Raw genomic sequence first — 25,309 nt, forward strand, 5'->3', positions numbered from 1 at the left:
ACAGACTGACACAATGGCTGCAAGAAGGGGCCCAACATAAAAACATTTGACAGGATGATGTAGTACCATGTAGTCTTACATTCTGTTGCTGCTGAGTCAAAACTAACTGAAAGACGCCTAACAACAACAACAACAACAACGGTCCTTTAAATATCTAGATCATCAGTACATTGTCAAAAGTCTCCAACTTATTATGATAATCCTGTTTCCCTGTTTGGGACATCTGCTTTGAATATCTGCTTTTACAAGCCTTGTGTTTCTGAGGTGTAATCCGCTATGGTCAAGACAGTACTCTTTCAAAGACTTTTAATATCTGACCTCACTTTGACAAAATGAGTTTTCTTCCAAAGTACAAGCCATTATTACAAAAGAAAATTGCAAGGTAATGCAATTTTTCTAATTACCAGAACTAATTATCAAGAGTAGAGCACTAATTTTTAAACTGCCTTATTCGGCTGAACATGGATCAACAATGGGATAGGGAATAGAAGATATAAATGGAGCAGGAAGTTGCTGTGCTGAGATATGCTTTCTTTCATTGTGACGACACCACTCATCAATATCACTAATGCAGATATATGAGGAGAAATGACTTGACGGGAAGGATTGCTATGTTATGGAATTAGTCTCTATAGAATTGAAAAAACCCCACAAATAATAAACAACAATAGCAAAACCCACAGGATTTTAACCTTGGCTGCAAAGAAAAATCATAGAAGGAGGTTTGAAAATGCATCTATTCTAGATCCCACTCTCTGAGATTCTGACTTAATCTGAAGAAGAGACTGGTATGAGTAGTTTTTCAGAATATTCACAGGATAATTATAACATGCAGCCCTGACTGAGGAGGATACATGGTATGTAATGCTTCCCCCACCCTCTTCTGGAGGTCATTAAAATAATGTAAATTGATTTTTGCTGATAAGTTTTCATTAAATTTCAACTGGAAGTTAGAATGTGAAATTCTATACCTTCTCAAAGTATTCTTCAGTCTTTTGGTTTGGTCATTCATTTATTTAACAACTGCTTTTTGAGTACCCACTGTGCATCAGGCAGCCTCCACTCATCTGTCAGTGGAGACTTTAGTGTTGCTATAATACCAAACACATTTCACTTAAACTTCCAGACTAACATGGACTAGGAAGAAAGTCTTGGCCATCTGCTTTTCTACTGCAACTCAGCCAATGAAATCCCTATGGATTACAATGGTCTAACCCAGCGATTACGAAGAAGCTCTTTTTTTTTTAATTTTAACAATTTATTAGGGGCTTATACAATTCTTATCACAGTTCATACATATGCATACATCAATTGTATAAAGCACATCTGTACAGTCTTTGCCCTAATCATTTTTTTCTCCTCTTTTCTTTTTTTACATTTTATTAGGGACTCATACAACTCTTATCACCATCCATACATATACATACATCAGTAGTATAAAGCACATCCATACATTCCCTGCCCCAATCATTCTCATTTGTTCTCCACTTAAGCCCCTTGCATCAGGTCCTCTTTTTTTTCCCCTCCCTCCCCTTTCCCCCCTCCCTCATGTGCCCTTGGTAATTTATACCTCGTTATTTTGTCATATCTTGCCCTATCCGGAGTCTCCCTTCCCCTCTTCTCTGCTGTCCCTCTCCCAGGGAAGAGGTCACATGTGGATCCTTGTAATCAGTTCCCCCTTTCCAACCCACTCACCCTCCACTCTCCCAGCATCGTCCCTCACACCCTTGGTCCTGAAGGTATCATCCACCCTGGATTCCCTGTACCTCCAGCCCTCATATGTACCAGTGTACAGCCTCTGTCCTATCCAGGCCTGCAAGGTAGAATTCGGTTCATAGTAGTTGGGGGGAGGAAGCATCCAGGATCTGGGGGAGAGCTGTGTTCTTCATCGGTACTACCTCGCACCCTAATTAACCCATCTCCTCTCCTAAACGCCTCTATGAGGGGATCTCCATTGGCCGACACTTGGGCCTTGGGTCTCCACTCTGCACTTCCCCCTTCATTTAATATGGTATATATATATATATATACATATACATATACACATATATACACATACATACACACACTTATATCGTTGTTGTTTTTTTCTTTGCATGATGCCTTATACCTGGTCCCTTGGCACCTCGTGATCGCACTGGCCGGTGTGCTTCTTCCATGGGGCTTTTTTGCTTCTGAGCTAGATGGCCGCTTGTTCACCTTCAAGCCTTTAAGACCCCAGACACTATCTCTTTTGATAGCCGGGCACCATCAGCTTTCTTCACCACATTTGCTTATGCACCCATTTGTCTTCAGCGATCCTATCATGGAGGTGTGCAGTCAATGATATGATTTTTTGTTCTTTGATGCCTGGTAACTGATCCCTTTGGGACCACTCGATCATACAGGCTGGTGTGTTCTTCCATGTGGACTTTGTTGCTTCTGAGCTAGATGGCCGCTTGTTTATCTTCAAGCCTTTAAGACCCCAGTCACTATCTCTTTTGATAGCCGGGCACCATCAGCTTTCTTCACCACATTTACTTGTTCACCCACTTTGGCTCCAGCCATTGTGTCGGGAGAGTGAGCATCATAGAGTTCCAATTTAATAAAAGAAGGTATTCATGCATTGAGGGAGTGTTTGAGTAGAGGCCCAAGGTCCTTCCGCCACCTTAATACTTGACCTATAAATATAGACACATAGATCTATTTCCCCATCCTCCTATATATATTTGCATGTACATGTCTTTGTCTAGACCTCCATGAATGCCGTTTGACTCCTAGCTCTTTCCTCCATCTCCCTTGACTTTCTTCCTGCCCTACTACCATGAAGAAGCTCTTTTTAAATAAGGTAGTAAGGATGTGAGTGGAGGAAGCTGTTGTGGATAATGTAATAAAAGGTGGCTTCTTTGAAGAAATAACATTTAAGCAGTCACATAAATAGTGTAAATTAGCCAACTATGTTAGAAGTTTGATGAAAACGGGAATATGTGTTTTCTTAGAGAGTGGGGAGGGGAACTAGGAGAACATGGTAAGCCATTAAGCAATTGAATAGAGTTTGTGGTCATAGTTTCAAAGTGTACTCCATCAATGAGGCTACAAGTTCTAGCCACAGTTGGCTTTTGGAGCCATGTGCAGAATAGTAGGGTTAACCAAGTTGGTTTTATTCCTTATAATTTTGACTGAGGATAAGACTATATTTGTAAATGAGGGCATTTCATTTGTAAGAAAAGATTATGGTAATTCTTTCCCTGGATTCTCAGCTAGGTAAGTAGAAGCAGATTTTTTTAAGTGATGACATCATTGGATTTGAATCCAGAAAGGGGTTAGGGAATGATTAGGGTGAAGGTTCCAGCAAAAAAGTAGTGGGAAATAGGGAGTAAAGACCAGAAAGTTGGGTGACTGAAAGTGAAATATGTTTGAGTTCAATATCTAAGTAGCAAGGAGGACCCTCTCTGGTTTACTGCTTCCTTTATATCCTATTGTGGACATTGAGGCAAAGGGAGGATGGGTTACTAAACATAAAAGAAGCTTTGTATTAGTTCTAAGAGTCATTCAGGTACAGTGATTTTTTTACTAGGTTCTATAATTGTTTTAGCATATCTCCCTAACTTTTCAGAATATGGGGTGATGAGTATGATGGAAAGAAATGGTTAATGTAGCTGCATAAAAGCTTTGGGTACTGTATCAGGACTAGCATATTGGTTAGAGGCATGAGATCAGGCAAGTGGGAAGGAAAAGAAAGATTTTTCCATACAGGTTGACCTCCAGACTCATGTGAATTCTATATGACATATTTGTCTTCCATAGCTTGCTTCTTTTTCATGCTCCTCTCTCTGCCGTATATTTTTATTATGATATAATATTTGTCCATATAATGAAGGGGGAAATTACATTAAAGTCCCTGGCATATCCTGTTTGTTCACACAATACAATGACCAGACAGCCATTAGAATATTTCCTCCTAAGGTTTGAAATATTTGGTTGTTTTACATTTGGATCCTCCCATTCCTGCCATTTTTAACAAAGGTCATAACAAAAAAATGATTGTGATTTTGGTGAAAATTTTTAGAGCAAATTGGTTCTCCATTCAACAACTCATATATATATATATATATATATATATATATATATATATATATATATATATATATATATTTGTTTCATGACATTGATTGCAATCTCCACTATGTAACAGGACTCTTCTCACTCCCTCACTGTGTCTATCATTTCAATTCGACATTCTTTCCTACCCTTTCCTGACTTCTGAGCTCTATTTAAACCTAGGGAAATGCTTCCCTTTTCGTCTTCTATAGTTTTATAGTTCTACGAAGTGTGTGCTTCCCTGGTGTTATTGTTCACTTTAGAGGGTTATCTATGTAAATGGAGTCACAGAAGTATGTTCTGTCCCACGCTCAAAGAGCTGGGATTAAGAGCCACAGTCTCTGGGTTTCCTTCAGTAGCCATGTTATTTGTTATGATTTTGAGTTTGGACCCACATTTTTCTTCCACTTTACCTATGACCTCCTATTGGGACCCCTTTCAGAGTGGTCCACAGTGGTCTCCAGCACCATCTAGTTCATCTGGTATCACAATCATGGAAGTTGGAGTTTGTGTGGTTCATTAGCTTTGGGGGTCAATTTCTTCAATATATCTTGGATTTTCTTAAAAAAAATTTAAATTATGAATTAGGCGGAAGTTTTATAAGTCAGATAATTAATTTTCTATTCAATAGTCTGAATAGGGCTTAGAAAACTGTGGCTCACAGTCACATGCATCTCTTTGGGTAAATACTTGTGACTCTGAAAATTGAAATTTAAAAAATTATATTATCCAGATAATAGTGATTTCATGTATTTGTAAAAATATAATCTTCTCAAATAACTATCAAATTGTTGCGAGACACAAGATTGGCCCTTCAATTTCAAAAGTTTTCTGACACCTGTTTTGACCTATTTTTCAATTCTCCCAATAGTGTACCCTACCCTCCTTTTTTTATTTCTCTTCTCCCTCTTGTGGGTGAATATCTTCTATCTTGTTGACAATCTTTCTCTTTTTCACTGCTCCTCTACTTTACTAAGCATGATGCCCTTCTCCAGGGACTGGTCTCTCCGGACATGTCTAAATGACTTGAGTATACGTCTAGACAAAGGAGCATTTTGACTGCATTTCTTCTAAGACAGATGTGTTTGTTCTCTTGGGGGTCCATGGAACTTTCAATATTCTTCACCATGATTCAAATGCATCTATTCTTATTTGATCTTCTTTATTCAATGTCCAACTTTTACTTGCATATGAAGTGATTCAAAATATCTTGGCTTGGATGAAACACATCTGAGTCCTCAAAGTAACAGCCTTGCTTTTCAACACTTTAAAGAGGTCTTGTGCAGCAGATTGACCCGATGCAATATGTTGTTTGATCCCTTGACTACTGCTTCCATGCGTATTGATTGTCGATCCAAGCAAATCAACTTCAATCCTTTCTCCATTTATACTGGACCAGGTGTGAGTATTTTTACTTTCTTTACATTAAATTTAATCCATATTAGAGGCTGCAATGCTTGCTCTTCAACAGTAGTCTCACTCACTAACTGTCCTTGTGTGATTAACTAATTTTACCCAGCATAATGTTCTTCAGGTCGATCCATACCATGAAGTGCTTCATGGTTTCATCATTGTTTTTGAGCAATGTATAATATTTCACTGGGGATATGTACTAAAGTACTAAAGTTTCTTTATACATCCTTCTACTGATGGGCCTTTAGGTTGCTTCCATCTTTGTGGCATTGTGAACAGTGCTACCTGGATGTGCACGTCTGTTCATGCTATGAATCTTACTTCCTGAGGGCATACACCAAGCAGAGAGATTACCATTTTCATAACTCAGGGTTTTACTTACGTTATAGATAACCCATTAACCATGCCACTCCATACATACAATTCAAAACCTCAAACAACTTTCAGAACAAAGAATATTTGCTTTCCTTGAAGGGGAGAGAAAAAGAAATATCTTTCTCATTTATTTTCTTGATTTAGGGTATATCATATGACCCCATTTTATTATAGTGCTTTTTTACAGTGAAGAGAAGTATACACTGTTAAAATAAAATTACTGTAGGAATCAGTTCTATACTTATTCAGAGAAAACAGGTGCAGAGAGAACCATTAAGTCTCACCAGCTCTTAATTTCTCTGATTCTTCGACACTATGTCTCATAAAGGGTATTTCTTGTTGCTTTTGAAAGATTGGAGTAATGGATTTACAATTATAAGATGACTTCATTCAGTTTAGTCATTTTGGTCATCAGAAATCTGCCTGATCAGACAAATCATTCATTATCAAAGTGTGTATACTAATGATTTAATTCATAGTCAAAGTGCCTTTTGAATATTTATTCAGAGGCTACATGAGGATCTTCAAGATGGTAAATTTCACAGCAAAGAAAATCGTCTACTAGGAAAAAGAAACGCATAAAATATGAACAGAATGAGCATTTGTGTCATGGTTCCCATATAATAATATACCGCTGTCAAGCCCCATGACAAATCATGAATGCTTATTCAACAGAGAGTGTTTAAATGTAAAACAAAACTACTGCTGTCAAGTTGATTCTAACTCAGATGACCCTAGAGGATATGCTAGAACTACCCCCAGCATACTTCCAAGGCTATAAACCTTTACAGACATAGATTGACTACCACATCTATCTTCCATGGAGCAGTTGGTGGTTTGGAACTACTGACCCTTTAGCTAGGAGCTTTAATCACTGCTTCAGCAGGGCTCCTTTTCAAATGTATGCGATGTTATAGCTTCTATAGTAGCAAAACAAAATCAAATTCACCACTGTTAAGTTCATTCTAACTCATAGCACCCCTAAAGGACAAAGTAGAATGTTCTTGTGGGTTTCTACGGATATAAGTCTTCATGGAAGCAGAAAGTCTTGTCTTCCTTGTGTGGAGCTGCTGGTGGATTTGCTCCATGAAATGTGTGGTTAGCAGTCCAACATGGAACACACTATGCACCAGAGCTTCTTACAATTTCCACATTTAGTTGGATCACTTTTCTTTGGAAGGATGTGACTACAGATCTCTTCCAGTTGGTTAGCTAAAAAACGGCCTTCCAAAATTTTTGTTATAGATTAGTGAGCACTTCTAAAATTGCATCCATTTGTTGAAGCATCTCAATTAGTATTCTGTCGATTCCTGTAACATTTTGGGGGCCAATGTTTGTATTGCAGCGTTCACAGCTTCTTTCAGTACCATTGGCTATTTGGCCATAGGCTATCTCTTGAAATGGTTGAATATAGACCACTTACTTTTAACACAGTAAGCCTTTCTTCTTTTGATTCTTCCTGATTTGTTCAATTCCCTCCCCCATGGACTCCTTCAATATTGAGTAAATAAGTCTTTAAATAGCAAAGATGTCACTTTGAGGACTAAGGTGTGCATAACCCAAACCATGGTATCTTGAATTACTATACATGCATGATAAAGCTGAGCAATGAATTAGGAAGACCGATGGATCACTGATTCCTTTGAATTGTGGTATTGTTGAAGAATATTGACTATTCCATTGACTGCCAGGAGAATGAATTAATCTTTGAAGATGTATAGCCAGAATGCTGCTGCTTCTTCTTTTTAAAATAAGTAGGGTTTTTTTTTTGGGGGGGGGGTGTTGTTGTTGTTTTATTTTTGCTTTGTCAACTCTATTTTTGGCAGTTTTATTAGTATATAATTCACATACCATAAAATTCAATAGTTCAATCATATTAAGAATAGTTGTACAATCATCACCACAATCGATTTTAGAGCATTTTTCTTTATTTTACTAATTGTTTTTAGTTCCCATTTCTGCCCAAACCTCCCCTACCATACCCCCCAAGAAACCAAATATCCAGTTACTGTCTCTGTAGATTTACCTATCCTGGATTTTACATACACAAAAATAATACCAATATATGAACAATAGTAACAAAATACAACAGAGAAAATCTCAATAAGAAGAAAGCAGAAAAAATAAAAAAGTAGAACAAATTTAAAGTGGATCAAAAGGGAGACCAAATTATAAGTATTAAATTAAATAAGGTATTTAACCTAACTGCATCTGCAATAATCCATTTTGTGATACACTCTGCACAGAATGCTTCTGAGAAGTGAGGACGGTAAGACTTGATCTCATGGACTCTGGACATTTTATCAAGAGGGACCAAACAAAAAAACTAAACTCATTGTCATTGAGTCAATTCAAAATTATAGAGATGCTGTAGGATATGGTAGAACTACCACTTTTAGGTTTCTGAGACTATATCCTTTTGAGAGAAGGCAGCCTCATCTTTCTCCTATGGAGCGGTTAGTGGGCTCAAAGTGATCCCTTGTGGTTAGCAGCTCAGCATGTAGCCCAGGGAATCCTGCTTGTTAAAATAGAGAGGTGGAGAAAAGCAGGAAGACTCTCAAAGAGATGGACTGACATAGTGTCTGTCAACAATAGCCTTAAACATAACAGAAATTGTGAGAAGGACTTAGGACCAGGCAACAGTTTGTTCTATTTTACAAAGAGTTGCTATGAGTCGGAAACAACCCAACCATACCTAACGACAATATAGTAAAATTCAGCAAGAGAAGTTTGTTATTTGAATTAAATGAGTCAATATATCTGCCACAAAAATGAGATCAAGAGGATTTTGGAACACTGAAAGGAAATGGAAGAATCAAAGCTGAAAATTTTCACTAACCTTGAAATTTGATGTGATGAGAAATGGGAAGAGGCTAAGAGAGTTCAAGGGTAAAATATATTCAGTGAAGCAATTTGGTCAAAGGGAAAGGATTGTTTAAAAGCCACAGGGGTAAAGGTGCTTGAATTGAGAAGGTGAGGAAACTATGAGACTATGGAGAGTATTAAACATGATTATTGATATTTCTATGGATGATAAAAAGGCATTAGAATAAAAACTGTTTTACTAAAGGAAATTATTCCTTTTCCTGTAGATTATATAAGTATTAAAAACAAGTACTGTTCCACATATTTTAAAACATGAAAAGAAATAAGGATGGCTCCAAAAAGTCCCAGAGAAAATTATTATTCACTGACTATATCAATCTATTTTCAAACATGACATAAATAACCTATAATTATTTACATATCTACTAGTCTATTGATTCCCTGAGTGATCTGGATTTTTCTGATTTGCATAGACTCAACTGACTTCAGTATGGCTTATTCATACATCTCTGTTCAATTGGAGAGTTATCTGGTAGTTGGCTGGTCCTGGAAGGCCTCAAATAGTCCACATGGTCTCTACCTATCACAAGGCTAGACTGGACTTATTCTCATACAGAGGAAAGAATTCAAACGGGAAAACAGAAGTGTGGAAGGCTTCTTGCTACCAATGATTAGAATTGACAAAATACTTCCTTTGCATTTTATTGCCCAAAGCAAATCACTAGACTGGAGCAGATTCAAAGGGTGAGGAGCTGAAATACACATTTTTGTATATTGGTGGGAGGAGCTGAAATACACATTGCAAACGTGCGAGAACAGGAAAAGAATATTGGAGACATTTTTTTTATCAGTGTACTATTTTTTTTTTGCGTTACTATGGGATTTCTTAACCATGGGGCACCTAACTGCATCTGCTTCATGAAAATAAGCATAATTGCTTAGAATTCGACTGAATTCTATCAGATTACTTAGATGGGGGTGATTTGAAATGTCAGTGGATAGCAGACATAAACATGGACTTAAGCAACCTTGAATTGTGAATAGTTCTTTTTTCTCAGGTTGAATTGTTGGCCCTAGTAACTACTAAGCATATTGAGATCTTTCCACTTCTTTAGCAATATTTTCACTCATGTTCTCTGACCTTATAATAATGTAAATATATAATTAAGTTGATTTCCTATATGTATGATTTTAAGCAATTTGTTAGAACACTGGTGAAGCTCAGGAAGACAGCAGTAACTCTATTTTCATGAGATTGATTAAATAGAAAAGAACTTTTTGTAAGTCTAATGATTCTTCACATAGCTGAATAAAATGATACCAACTCTAGTATTCTCTTAGCTGTGACTACCAAATGTTTTCCTTACTGTGTTTGCCTCCATCCAAAGCACACACACATCCATCTGTGTTAGCATGGCTTACCTCCCATCCTCTCTTCCCCTTTTCTCGTGTGCTCTCCAAGTTAGCTCTCTGTGAACATGGGATTGGGTAAGAGAAAAAGAAAGGACATGTAGCCTATTTTCTCTGGATGAGTGAACTGCTCAAACAACGGCTCTCCCAAATGCCAAAACAATGCTGTTATCGAGCTGTGTGACCTAATGGAGAATCCAACTCCCTTACCAATTGTTCTTTGATACACCACTTTAGAAGCTATGAGACAGAGGGTATTTAAGAAAAAAATCATAATGTTTTGCAAAGTTCAATGAAATAAAAACACATTTCCTCTGAAAAGTTTCCCTTTTCAATTATTTCTAGTGCTTAGTTCTATTCCAGTGTATTAATAATGTGACAGAACCCATATTTTTTAATTAATTATTTTATGGGAGGTCTCTTACAGATCTTATAACAATCCATAATTCAATTATATCAAGCACACTTGTACAAATGTTACCATAATCATTTCCAAAACATTTTCTTTCTACTTGAGCCCTTGGTATCAGCTCCTCTTTTTTCTCCTCCCTCCCCTACCCTCCCACCCTCAAGAATCCTTGATCAATTATAATGTTATTCTTCTTTCATATCTTACACCATCTATTGCCTTCCTTCACCCATATTTCTATTATTCACCCTCCTCGGGGTTGGGGGGGGGGCTTGATTACATATCGAACCTTATGATCAGTTCCCTCTTCTTCCCCTTCTCCCCTCCCCCTCCCCTCATGGTATCACTAGCCCAGTACTGTTCCTGAAGGGTTTCTCTGTCCTGGATTCCATTTGTTGAGAGCTCTTATCTGTATCAATGTATGCACTCCTGTCTAGCTGGGTTTGTAAGGTAGAGCTGGGTCTTTATAGTGGTGGGGAGGAAGCATTCAGGAACTAGAGGATTGTTATATATGTCATAGGTGCTATACTGCACCCTGGCTGAAAGGTCCCTTCCTTGTGACCCTTTTGTGAGGGATGTCCAATTGTCTACAGATGGACTTTGGGTGTCCACTCTGACCACCCTCGTTTGCATTGATATAATTGTTTGGGATCTTTTGATACCTGATACCTGATCCCGTCTACATCTCATGACCACACAGGCTGGTGTGTTTCTTCCATATGGACTTTGTTGCTTACCTGCTAGATGGCCCCTTGTTTAACTTCAAGCCTTTAAGGCCCCAGGTGTTATATGCTTTCATAGTATGGCACAATCTGCTTTCTTCACCACATTTGCCTATGCACCCATTTAGTCTTCAGCGATTATTCTCTAGAGAACAAGGTTCTCTAGAGAAACAAAACCAGGACAATTGTGATTTTATAGATAGATAGATTTATACCGCAAGAGGAAATGTAGCAGCTAATTAGTCTACACTGCAGTACAGAGGTCTCAGTTCAACTCAATTTCATGGAACAATGAATCTACTGCAAGTTCTTAAACTGAGGTGAACTTCCAGGTCCAAAGTCAAGGAAGCAGAACGTGAAGTCCTCACTTGGTCAATGTAGTGTCTCTGTCTGCAGGTAGCAAATAGCAGAGTCGGACACAACAGTCAGTTGCTTGGGAGCTTACCAAAGCAGGCCTGGATGGGATGTGAAACTCAAGCAATGCAAGGCGACAGGATCCAGCAGCCTCCAGCTCAAGCGAAGTACGCACCAACAGTATGGCAAAGTAGATCTCAAAGGGGCCACAAGCTCTAGCAACACGATTCACAGGTTGGTTTGGTTCACAGGTAGTGTGGCACAAAGGTTGAGTCAGAGAATTAGCTAAAGCAACAGTGTGTTGGTCTGAACACCAGAGAGCAAGAGAGATAGGAGCAGGCCTTGCTGAGCCATTTTTCTCTTTGTCCTCCATACAAACAGTGACCTGATTAATCCCACATGTTTCTATTGGCCAGGTTGGCATAATAAACCTATCACAGTGATCTTGTCAGGAAGGTGAGTATCAAAGAGCGCCAGGCTATTAGAAAGAAGTGTTCCTGTGTCTAGGGAGGCCATGAGTAGAGGCCCAAAATCAGTCTGCTATCTTAATACTTAACATATGAATATATGTACATTGATCTATAATCCAATCATTATAAATTAATATATTTACATATATACATGCCTATAGCTATACCTCTATAAATACCTTTTGTCTCCTACTTCTTTCCTCTATTTCCTTTCACCTTTCTCCTGTCCCACTATCATGCTTGCCCTCCATTTGGCTCTCATTAATACCTCTCAGATACATTGCACTTGATCAAACCCCACTGGGCATTCCACGCCCTACTCAACAATTGTAGATCTCTTGTTGTTCCCTTGTCCCTGAGTTTGTTGGCTCCCTGCTACCCCTCCCTATCTTCTCCCTGGAACTGCTGGTCCCATTGTTTTCTCCTTGGGATTGTTTATCCTGCTTATCTTATATAGCTAGCCAAGGTGAATGAAAAGAAAAAAAGAAGCAAAATAAAACCTACATATATCTATATATATCCCCCTCCCTGGCGGACAGGCAGCAGAAAAGTGGGTAAAGGGAGACGTCGAACTGTGTAAGACATTACAACATAATAATAATTTATAAATTCTCAAGGGCTCATGGGAGGAGGCTTGGAGAGAGAAGAAATGAGCAGCTGATACCAAGTGCGCAAGTAGAAAGCAAATGTTTAGAGAATGATGATGGCCACAAATGTACAAATGTGCTTGACACATGGATGTGTGTATGGATTGTGATAAGAGTTGTAAAAACCCCCAATAAAATGATTTTTAAAAAGAAACCGTAAAACAAGAGGAAAAATTGTTCTAGGTCTGTATGCTGACCCGTATGAATGTTTTCCCATCAGGTCTGATGAGGGGCCAAGGCCTGGCACCCCCACTCCCACCCTGAGTCAGTAGTCTATTTTCGGGATTCCTCAGGGACTTCATTACTTTGCTCTCCTTGCTGCTCTGTTGCACGCCCTTCGTGTTTTGCCCCACTCTGGGGAATGGGGGGAAGACAGCACACTTTCCGCACTGTCTCCAATGCTGTCCCCCGTAGCATTGTGGGTCAGTGAGTGGACATCATGTTTCATGGTGGGGCTGGCCCTAACTATATTCCTCTCTGTGCATTGGCGGCTCTGAGCAGGGATGTCGTACCTTGGGGCTTGGTGGGCTACGGTGAAGTTCTCTCTAGCTCTCGCTCTCCCTCCCATCTTCCTCCCTCCCTCTGTAGTTCTCACCTGTGTGGTCAGGACAGAACTGCCACTCTCCCCGGGCTATATCGTCAGTGTGGTCCCGTGAATTACATTCTTCTGGGGAGGGGGTTAACATAGCTCAGCTTGAGTCCATCCCCATCATCCTCTCTGTTGGTTCGCTGCTGTATGTCGATATGTTTTGGTCAAGGTCTGGTCCCTCTTTACCTTTCCTGTGGAGACATAAATAATACCCTTCCCATGGGTGGATTAATGCCCTGTTCCCCCAAAATCCATGTCCCACCCCCCCTTATTTTTAGTTGACTTCCTTATGAATCTGGGTTGGGTCTTACCCCTGCCAAAGTGCCTGGACCTCGACCCAGGGATTATGCATTACATAGCTTATTCTCTATGCCTATTGTGATTTTTGAGCTTATGTGCTGTATTTGTCCCTTTGTGCTTTAGCCACTTGCTTACCAAAGTTTTCTCCAGCTCTTCCCATGAGATGACATGCTTCATGCGTTAATCACTGCCTCTTAGGGCTGCATAGTACTCCATTGCATGTATATACCAGAGTTGTTGAAACCATTCATCATTTGATGGAAATTTAGATTGTTTCCAATTCTTCACGATTGTGAACTACGCTACAATGATCATTGGAGCGCAGATGTCTGGTGTTGATCTGTTTCTTACTTCTTCTGGGTATAAGTGACCAGCGGGACAGTCCCGACTTTTAACAATTTTTCCCGCGTCCCGTGGTGTTTTTAAAAGTCCCAATTTTTGGAAAGAATGCACGACAAGCTAGGGTATATGTTTTTCGGCTGCCATGTGGTTATATCACCAGGATATGAGTTTTATCAATGGTGTACCGCTGGTGTCCCGCTTTACTAATGTTAAAATCTGGTCACTTCTGGATCATACGGTAACTCATTTCCATTTGTTTTAGTTATCCCCAGATCAATTTCCACCGAGAGTGCACAAAACTACAGGACTAACAGAAATGGATGAGAGTACCTATCTCACCACAACCCCTCCAGCACTTGTCACTTTCTGATTTTTTGAATCAGGTTTTCTTTGGGGGAAGTTAGGTGGTATCTCATAGTGGTTTTAATTTGTATTTCCCTTTTGGCTAATGATCAGGAACATTTTCTCATATACTTATTAGACATTAAGATTTCCACCATGGTAAAACTTCTGTTTAGGTCATTTGCTCACCTCGTCCGTTGGCTATTTGCTTTTTTCTTGTTGTAGGCCAGCAGAGTACTGTAGATTTTAGTAATAAGCCCTTTGTCTCATATGCCATTGCTAAAGATATTTTCTGAGTCTGTGGGCTCTCTTATTACTCTCTTGTTGAAGTCTTTCAATACACACAGGTCTTTTATCTTCAGTAAGTCCCACTTGTGAATTTGTTATCCTCTGAGTTAACGTCCTTCCCTATTTCCGATTACCTGTGTATCCCCTATGACAAAGTTCTTAGGTTTGTCCTGATTCCGTCATTGATGGCCCTAATAGTATGGGTTTTACCTCTAGATCTATAATCCACCATGACTCTATTCTTGTGCACAAAGTGGAGTGAGGGCCTATGCTTCATTTTTCTGTAGGTAGATATCCATTATTTTCCAGGACCACTTGATGAAGTGGTCATCCATTTCCCATTTGATATTGTGGGGTCCCCAAATCAAAGATCACTTGTCAGTATGCTGATGTTTTTATTTCTGGATTTTCTGTTCTTTTCCATTGGTTTGAGTATCTGTCTTTATATCAGTACCACACTCTTTTGACCACTGTGGCTGTGTAAGTGTTAAAGTCGGGTAAAAAAAAAAACCCTCATACTTTGTCCTTCTTCTTGAGGAGTTCTCTGATAATTTGGGGCTTGATCCCTCTCCATATGAAGTTGGAAGTCATTTTTTTTCCAATTTCTTGAAAAATATGTTGGTATTTGTATCAGGATACCATTAAGTTTATGCAGTGCCTTGGGTTGGACTGACATATTTACTATATTGAGTGTAGGATTGCTGTCAGTTCTTTCCTGAATGTATGAGGGATATCATTAATGAGAGCAGTTGAATCTTGCCTGATACTAGTGAATACCAGAAAGATGCTTACTTGTGCTTTATTGACTCTGCCAGGGAATTCAACTGTGTGGATCATAACAAAGTGTACATAACATTGAGGAGAATGGGAATTCTAAAAAATTTCATTGTGTTCATGTGATACCTGAGCATAGGCCAAGAGAGAGTTGTTCAAATAGAGCACACGATATGATATGATCTAAAATCAGGAAAGATATATGTGAGGATTGCACCTTTTCCCCATAGTTATTCAATCTGTACACTGCGCATATAATCAGAGAATTTGGACTATATGTAAAAGAATGTGACATCATGACTGGAGGAAGGCATATTAACAATTTTTGATATGCAGATAACAAGCTTCATTTGCTAAAACCCAAAACTTCAAGCATTTACTGATGACAAGCTCCATTATTATTGTTTTGCCTACTTATATAAGATAGACACAGGAAGCAAGCCTGAGGAGGAAGAAACAGGACCAACAGTTCCAGAGAGACTTAGAGGGAGGAGGCAAGGGAAGGGAGTGGTGATCATATAACACCATAGACGGGAACAAATATGGAATTAAGATCAACATTGAGGAGGATGTAGAGATCTTGGTGGTTTTGAAGCAATAGCAGTCTAGCTGAGAGGAATTACTAAGAGGCAGAAGGGTAACCATGATTGTGGGGAAGGTAAAATGAAACAGGAAAAATCTAAGAAGCAAAGCTATGTATAGAGGTATAAATGTAAGTGTGTACATGTGTAAATATATTAATTTATACAAATAAAGTATTGGCCTGTGTACATATATTTATATAGCAATATATTGAGTAAGTGGACAGACTTCAAGCCTCTGTTCAAGCCCTCCATCAATATAAGAACACTTTGTTCTAACAACCTGGCATTCTCTTATGCTCACCCTCCCGATATGGTCGCTGAAGACAAAAATGGGTGCATAAGCATATGTGATGAAAAAAGCAGATGGTGCCTGGATATCAAAAGGTATAACGTCTGAGGTCTTAAAGACTTGAAGTTAAGCAAGAGGTCATTTATCAGAAAAGCAACAAGCCCACATGGAAGAAGCATACCAGCCTGTGTGATCATGAGGTGCTGACAGGATCAGGTAAAAGGCATCAGAAAACCCAACACACAAAAAAACAAACATTTTGTTGAGAAAGATAAAGGTCAGAGCAGAGACCCCCCAAACCCTTCTGTAGACAATAGGACATCCCTCACAGAATGTTCACAAGGAAGTGATGATTCAACTAGGATGCAGTATAGCATTGGTGAAACACAATATTCCTCTGGTTCTTTTAGTATTCCTCATCCCCCACTATTGTGACCCCTCTCCAACCTTTCAGTTATGGCTAAACCGGAGCGTGTATGCTGGTACACATGGAATCCAGGTCAGATAAATCCCCAAGCACATAAATGGGAGTAGCGATACCAAGAGGGTAGGAGGTAAGGTGGTGGGAGAAAGGAGATTTATGATCATAATAATTAACACATAACCCCCACACCCCACTGCTCAGGGAATGAACAACAGAAATGTGTGTGAAAGGGAGACAGCAACCTGTGTAAGATATGAAAATAATAATGGTTTATAATTTATAAAGGGTTCACAAGGGTGGGAGAGTGGGGGAAGGAGGGAAAAAAAGAGGAGATGATATCAAGGGCTCAAATAGAAAGTAAATGTTTATAAAAATGATAATGGCAATGTACAAATATGTTTGATACAATTGATATATGAATTGTTATAAGAACTGTAAGAACCCCCAACAAGATGATTTTTTTAAAGAAGGAAATAAAAGCCTACTGGAAGCAATTGAGGGATTGGGCAACGTAACAGGATACAAAATTAACAACCAGAAATCAATCAGATTCCTATATACCAGTGAATAGAGCTATGAAAAAGACATCAAGAAAACAATATCATAAAACTAACAAAAGAAACAAGACCTACACAGAGAAAATGACAGAACATTACTACAAGAAACCAAAAAAAGTTCTACATAAATGGAAGAATATCTTATGCTCATGGATAGGTAGACTTAAAATTGTGAAAATGCCAATAATATGCAAAACAATCTACAGCTACAATACAATCCAAATCCCAAATACATTCTTTAAAGAAATGGAAAAAAATATTACCCATTTTATATGTGTAGGGAAAAGACCCAGGAGAAGCAAAGAATTTCTTGAAAAGTAGAAGCAAGCAGGAAGCCTAGCACTACCTGACCTAAAAGCCTACTATGTATATGTCATAGATACATTCATCAAAACAGCTTGATATTGGTACAAAGAGAGATAAATAGACCATTGGCTCCAAACAGAAAACCCATATACAAGTGCATCAGCCTAGAGGTAACTAATATTCAATAAAGGACCTAGAAATATCCAATGGGACAATGACAACTTCTTCAACAAATGATGTTGCACAAAGTGGATTTTTATAGGCAGAAGAGTGACACAAAACCCATATCTCTCCCTGTGCCAAAAAACAAACATGGATTAAAGACCTAAACATAAATCCCAGAGCTATCAGGACCATCAGTGAGAAAGGTGTGACAAACTTAAGGTCCCTATTGCATGGCATACATAGTCTACCAAGATTAATGAAGCAGGCACACATAGCGAAAGCCAAGATAGATGGCTGAGACATACTGAAATTACATCACATAAGTGCATCAAAGGACTTCTTCGGGAGTGTAATTCAAGGGCCCACCTGTTGAGAAAATATTTTTTACCAAGGACACATCAGACAAGGCACTAAATACCTAAAAATATAGAACTCTACAACAGCTCAAGAAAAATAACAAATGACCCAAATAAGAAATGGGAAATGACATGAACAGACAAATCGTCAAAAATAAAGTACAAATAGCTAACAACTCCTGAAAAAAGCTTTAGATCTGTAGACACCGGGAGATGCAAATTGAAACAACAATGAGACACCACTATGCTCTATGCAATGCTAGCCCAATTAAAAAACAGACAACAACAAATGTTGGAGAGGATGTACAGAGATTGGAACAAGTATACACTGTTGGACTTATAAATACATACAATCACTATGGAAAATGATATGCAAATGCTTAAAGAAACTGAGAATTGAAATCCCATATGATTCACTATTAGCCATTTTTAAAGCAACAATTTTTATTGAATAATAATATAATAGTAAAAAAGAATTACTTTTGTAGAATATTAATTTTAGAGGATGTTTCATACCAAAATTACCTTATACTAAAGAATTACACATGAAAATGGCATAATTTAGGGATTTATAAATTATGTAAATTATTGCTCAGATAATTATTGATGTACTTAATCCCCTTTTTTTCTTTTTCTTTTTTGAAATCATTTTATTGCAGCTCATACAACTCTTATCACAATCTATACATACATCCATTGTGTAAAGCACACTTATACATTTGTTTCCTTCATCATTCTCAAAATTCGCTTTTTGCTTGGGTTCCTGGAATCAGCTCCTCATTTTCCTTTTTCCCCCTCCCCCTCCCTCCCCACTCTCCACTCCCTCATGAACCTTTAATAATTTATAAATTATTATTTTTTTCTTATCTTATACTGCCTGGCGTCTCCCTTCACCCACTTTTCTGTTACCCCCCACAAAAAATAAGAGACACATGAATGGATGGATGCATGTTTATAGCAGCACAGTTCAGAATAGGAAGAAACTGGAAGCAGTGCAAATGCCCAAGAGTGGAAGAATGAATAAAGAAACTATGGTATAAACATACAATGGAATATTGTGAATCCCTAAAAAACAGTGATGATGAAAGCATGAACTGCCATATGACATTTGGATACCATTATACTGAGTGATGTTAGTCAATCACAAAGGGACAAATGGTGCATCAATTCACTACTATAAGGAGAAGCACCAATTAAACAAATCCTAGAGACCAACTCCCAAACAAAAGGGTAGAATGTCTTTCTACCGGTCATAAACCATACTTCAGCCCCCTCTTATGTGTGCTGTATAAGAACCACATTGAAAGAGGAGACCTCATATTGGCTTTCAAGAATAGGGAAAAGGACGACCATTCCCTTGATGCTACACAACACTGAGATAAGGCAGTGACAAATCAAAAGGCCCTCCTCAGGAATGAGAGGAGATTCTTACTGAAAAATCAAGTTAAGACCAGGGGAGGAGAGCATCTACATTTCAGAGGGGACACTGAATTTTTTTTTTTGGTAGGTATGGTGGATAAATGGAGAGGAGTAACTTTACATCAGGAGGGATGTGAAACAATAATTGTAGGGGACCTACAGGGAGAATAAGTCTGCTTCCATGGTTCTCAGTAGACACTTTCTACCCAACACTCAGTGAACTGTGTCATGGATTAAACACTATGATTACCTTAGATGCTGGCCCTACAGGGAACATGGCTTCCCCCAAGGACCACCCCAGAAGGACTCAATGTGGAAGCGAAACTGAATGAACTGGGTTCTACCTCAAAACTACCCATGCCCTTGAACTTAGGACTGAAATATTCTGATGGAAGGAGCAGCACAGGATGGCCACCCTAAGCCTGTGGAAATAGTAGTTGTTGGAACTGAGGTGGGATCCCTGGCTTAGTGGGTGTCCAGTGAAAGAGACCTAGAACCTCAAAGCTCCCCCTGCATTAATATAACAGATTTTAATCCAGGAGTTAACGATCTGCCCTTGTCAAAAACAATTCAGGAAAATTTCCCCTAGCCCCATGCTCAATGTCAACAGAGCTCAACAATCAATTAGGAAATCAATCTCTACAAAGCAACAACTCATATATTTCAGCTCAAAGCTGGACTATCCGTGCATAAAATCCTCGTCTCAAATTCTATGCCATTGAGTAATTATTGTCATCAATAAAATTGCCTTATGCCTAAAGGAATGATTGACGTTTTTCTTTTTTGTTTGTTTTGTTTGGGGTTTTGCTTTTTGTTTGGTCATAATATGACAGCCAAAATAAACCAGTCATCTTCATAACTGGTGGACAAGCAGATGGATTCTTGGCTCCTACATAAATTTAACCCCAATCCAAGAACAGTTAATTCTTATAACATGACCCTGCTTGATACACTGAATATCTTTTGGTGGGTTTGCTGGATAAACGGGCAGGAGTAACTTTACATCAGGAAGGATACGAAACAATAATTGTAGGGAAACTTCATGAAGAATTCACTGAAGATAAGAGTGCTGCAGCAAAAGTATGGTGAAGAAAACAGCTGGCAGCTGGCTAACTATTAGAATAGTGTTTGAGGTCTTCAAGGTTTGTATTCAAACAATTGAGGCATCAACTAAATTCACAGGGAAGAATACACCAGCCTGCGTGATCCGAAGAGAACAATAGCAAAATTCAAATATGATGAAGGGAAGAGTATCAGAGCTTAAATTATGAACACCCAATTTGTAGAGTGCTATGGAGGACATTAGGAGCCCAAATTCCACCTGCAGAGTATTTAGCCAGATGAATCTTCTTGAACAGCTTTACTATCGGGCAAAAATCATTGTAAACTTGATTATGGTGGATGGAACCATGGTATATTATAGGTCAGTTGGCCTCCCTCTGGACCCATCCTGAATTTAGTCTAGGCTCAAGTATTTCTTCCTTGTTCCATGACAGAAATTTCTTCTCTGGTTTTTAAAAGAATGATGGTGGCCTTTTCTTTCTTACTCATTTTATTTTCATATTATTGTTTTTTCCTATTTAAAAAATTGTTAGGTTTCCCAGTTTATGCAGCACAGAATGAGTGGACACATAGAGATATTAACTGATGTAATGATTAATTGGGAACATAGGAAGAGGGTGGAGATGAAAGGAAATGAGGAGCAAACAATGAAGGCAGGAATGAGGAGGAAAACTTAAAACTGATTGTGATGATGTATACAGAACTATTTATAAAAGCAACTTAACTATGGAAGTGTATAATATGTGATTATTACATCAAGACAACTAAAAAAAAACATAAAAAGAAGAAACCAAACTTGACCAGTGGTTACCATGTGTGAAGGAGGTAGAATTTTTGCTTAAAGTGCATTAAGTTTATGTTAATGATGTTGGAATAATTTGTATAAAGATATCAATAATGGCTGTACAACATGAAGAATATAATTAATAGCATGGAATTATACATGTAGAAGTTGTTGAATTGGAATGTTTTGTTGTGTATATTTTTGCCTTAATTTTAAAAATATTTACATGAATAACAGTGAGTACAAGGAAGAAGAAAATATTCTAAAATGTAATGTGATAATGATTGTGTAACTCTTCTTGATATAAATCAACTATTGAATTTTACCATATGTGGATGAGTGCCAATAAAAGTGTTTTTAAAATTTAAGAAAATATTAAATATCAAAGATGTCACTTAGAGAAGTGTGCCACACCCAATCCAGGATATTTGAATTACTTTATATGCATGTGAAAGGGAAGAGCACAGTGAGGACATGAGAGGAGAGGGGGAACCATCAAGAGGCCAAGCGGGATCTTTATTGCTAACCCAGGCTTATATACTTTTGGGGGGAGTGCAAGTCCACTAATTACAGGCAAAGACATATGTCACAGGAAGGGGTTGCACTATAGGTTACACAGCAATGAGAGGGGGACAATGTAGGGACACACATGCAATAGGAAGAGGAGGGATTGGGGCACACATGTGGAAAGAAGGGCGGATCTGAGCTTCCTGACAGCAGCCTAATTTTGGATGTCACTGAGCAGATTTGATCTGTTTTCTGGATCTCCATAGAAATCATTATCAGTAGGGTGTGAACCCCACCTACAGGGACAAGACTAATGGTCTCAAGCCTTTAGGGAGAAGTAGCCCATTGTCTTTAACAGCAGGGAGTGGGCCCTACCTGTGGTGGGACCAGACAGTAGTCTGGCAACTGACTGCCTTCAGGGAGGTAACTTGACAATCATTTACCATTAGCTGCAAGCAGGGTCCTACATCTAACCATATATTTGGGGGAGACAACTTGGGAAAAATCTTTCTGTTTCCCACACCTAGAGAATGCATATAACATGTACAAATGCAAATCAATCGAGACATATTCTAGAAAAGAAGAAAATATGTCATTTGTAATCTGGAAACTAAAAGGTATCACAGAGAGAAGGAAAACTACAACAGAATTTAAGAATATAACGGTACCTTCATATGCAGCTAGGTAAATGGGAGCTTTGAAAGGTGAAAGCCATGTGCAGAGAACTCCATACCTGGCTTTGCTTACAGGTAAATCCAAATTTTGACATCCGACATACTTAGGTATAAAAAAAAGTCTGTACTTTTTATGTGCTAACTAACTGGAATGTGGGGATTCAGAACCCTAAGTTCTCCTTCCTTCCTCAATGCAATTCTTTTTTTTTCCTTTCCCAATGCAATTCTTATAAACGACAAGTATTTTTAAAAAAACTTTCTGAATCTACAATGCTTCGCCCCCCCAAGAACTGATATATAAAGAATATAATTTACTGTTCAGTAGAGACTTTGAAGCAAGAAAATATATGAATAGTAATTGGATTCAGTGGATTCAATGGTTATCCGGGGTATTTGCTTGCAGAATAAGGGAAATATTCATGTAAGTTGTTTTCTTTTTCTATGTTAAAATGAGATTATTTGTGCTGTGTAATATGCTCAGACACTTGTCTTATGCTATTATGGATTATCATAAATTGACATTATGCCCCAATATTTTATCTTTTAAAATCATGTTAGAACCAAGAATTAAATCCAGGAGTAGAAATAGTCCTCAAAGAACATGTGCTAAACTACTTGCTTCTGTCTTACAAAGTAAATGAATAAATAAAAATGGCAGGTGCAAATTTTTATCAGTGCTGTCCCTCAGGAGATCTAAAAGAATTATAGATGAATTCTTGGTATCTAATGATAAAAATGACTAATAAGTTTATGGATTTAACAGAGCTGGAAATAGCTGCACAAATAATCAGTGTTTTAGGATGGTGGTCATTTGGGTTCTGGAAAAAGGGAAATAAAAGTATACATTTATTTAAATGATTTGATTTTCATTTTTATCATTAGACATAATTTTAAGCAATAATTTTAATTGAGCATCTTAAAAACCGAAAGTAAACAAACAATTCTGATTCATGTTATTGTTGTAAGATACCTTCACATCAGTTCCTGACAAAAGAGTGAAACATTGCCTAGTCCTTTACCATCTTCACAGCTTGAGCCATTTTTTCAGCCCCTGTGTCAATCCATATCCTTGAAGATCTTCCTATTTTTTGCTGCCTTTCTTCTTTACAAAGAATGATGCCTTTTCCAGGGACTAGTCTCTTTTGATAACATGTCCAAAGTAAAATCTCACCATCGTAGCTTCTAAGGATCATTCTGGTTGTACTTCTTTCAAGACAAGAATTGTTTATTCTTCTGGCAGTCCCTGGTACTCTCAGTATTCTTCACCAGCACCATAATTAAAAATGCATTGATTCTTCTTTAGTCTTCCTTATTTATTGTCCATCTTCCACATGTATATGAGGAGCTTGAAAATATCATGGTTGACTTATCGACACTCTTGCTCTTCAATATTTTAAAAAGTTCTCATGCAGCAGAATTGTTCAACAAAATACATCAGTTGATATCTTGACTGCTGCTTCTGTGAACATTGATTATGGATTCAAGCAAAATGAAATCCTTGACAACTTCAACCTTTTTTCACTTTATTATATTATCCATTGGTTCCGTTGTGAGGATTTTTATTTTCTTTACATTGAGTTTCTATCCAGACCTTGAGCATCATCAGCAAGTGCTTCAAGTCCTCATGGCTTTTAGTAAGCAAGATTCTAGCATCTGCATATGGAAGGTTAAGAACAAGCTTTCCTCTAACCCAATTCATGTAGTCCAACTGTTAGCCTAGGGAATTGGGAAGTCCATTAAGCATGCCCAGGAGAGCCAGCAAAAGACAAAAGCTGGATCTTCCCGCCGGTGGGCTTGGATGGGCGTTACACCTGGAGCAGCCCACCTGGGCCAGGTGATTGCAATTCAGCCAATGGGATCGACCTGGGGTCGTTCACCACACCTCCCCCGGGAACCCTTAAAAGGCAGGGACCTGAAGGGAGAGGGTCTCTTGGGCTCTTTGTCTTGGCTTGCTTGGGTGGTCTGGTCGGCTTCGTGGGAGGGGAGAGATCCTTGCATGACCCGGAGCAGTCTCTGCCAGGCCGCATGGTCAACGGAATCCTATGGGGGCCGCGTAAAACCTGATGCTTCTTTGAGCTCTCATTAAATTAACTTGCATCACAAGCCCGGCTTCGGCGTGAAATCTTTCTCGCGCGGAGCCAAGGACCGAGGCTGAGATTTAGGCTGGAGAGAGAAACCTAACACAACTTCTCAGATTATTTGCTTAGCCTACAGTTTGAATAAGTATGATGAGAAGATAAAATCCTTAAACACACCTTTCCTGATTTTAAACAGACACACAAATGCCCTATAAAGGATTATTAAACCTTTATGAATTTTTAAAGGGACAGCCTCGTCTTTCCTTTTCAAAGCAGCTGGTGGGGTTGAACTGATGACCTTGAGTTTAACAGTTTACCACTTACCTGACCACACACCCAAATGTCACTAGGTCCTAGAATAAACACCATGATGCCTACAATCTAGAAAGGAATAGATGACATCTCATCTCAACTGTTTGTATATATTCCATGGCAATGTAAATATTGACTCTTACATCTTTAAAACAGGTGCTATCTTGCTCATTAAGTTGGGAATGTCTAAATTAGGAGATTTGTAGTCCCAGACAGGAGATCTGTAATTATTTAATTTTCTCCATATTCAAAGAGCATAGCCTGAGATTAGTAGTGTGTTAGTTAGATTGTGCTCTTATAAATAACACAAGTCAGTGGTTTTAACCAGCAGAATTTTATTTTATCACTGCTTAGGAAGCTAGAAGTCCAAATTAAAAGTGATGGTTCTTAGGGAAAGACTTTTTCTAAAAGCTGTAGAAAATGGTCCTTAGCTGTTTTGTAGGAAGCATCC

At 38.4% G+C, this 25,309-nt stretch overlaps 1 pseudogene; it reads right to left on the reverse strand.

The window, feature by feature from the left end:
* LOC142433304 (14-3-3 protein theta pseudogene) overlaps nucleotides 1-24,915 on the reverse strand; it is a 32,498-nt pseudogene extending 7,583 nt beyond the window's left edge.
* Between the last annotated feature and the right edge of the window lie 394 nt (nucleotides 24,916-25,309).

Source organism: Tenrec ecaudatus, chromosome X, assembly GCF_050624435.1.
Source record: "Tenrec ecaudatus isolate mTenEca1 chromosome X, mTenEca1.hap1, whole genome shotgun sequence".
Classification (NCBI taxonomy): domain Eukaryota; kingdom Metazoa; phylum Chordata; class Mammalia; order Afrosoricida; family Tenrecidae; genus Tenrec; species Tenrec ecaudatus.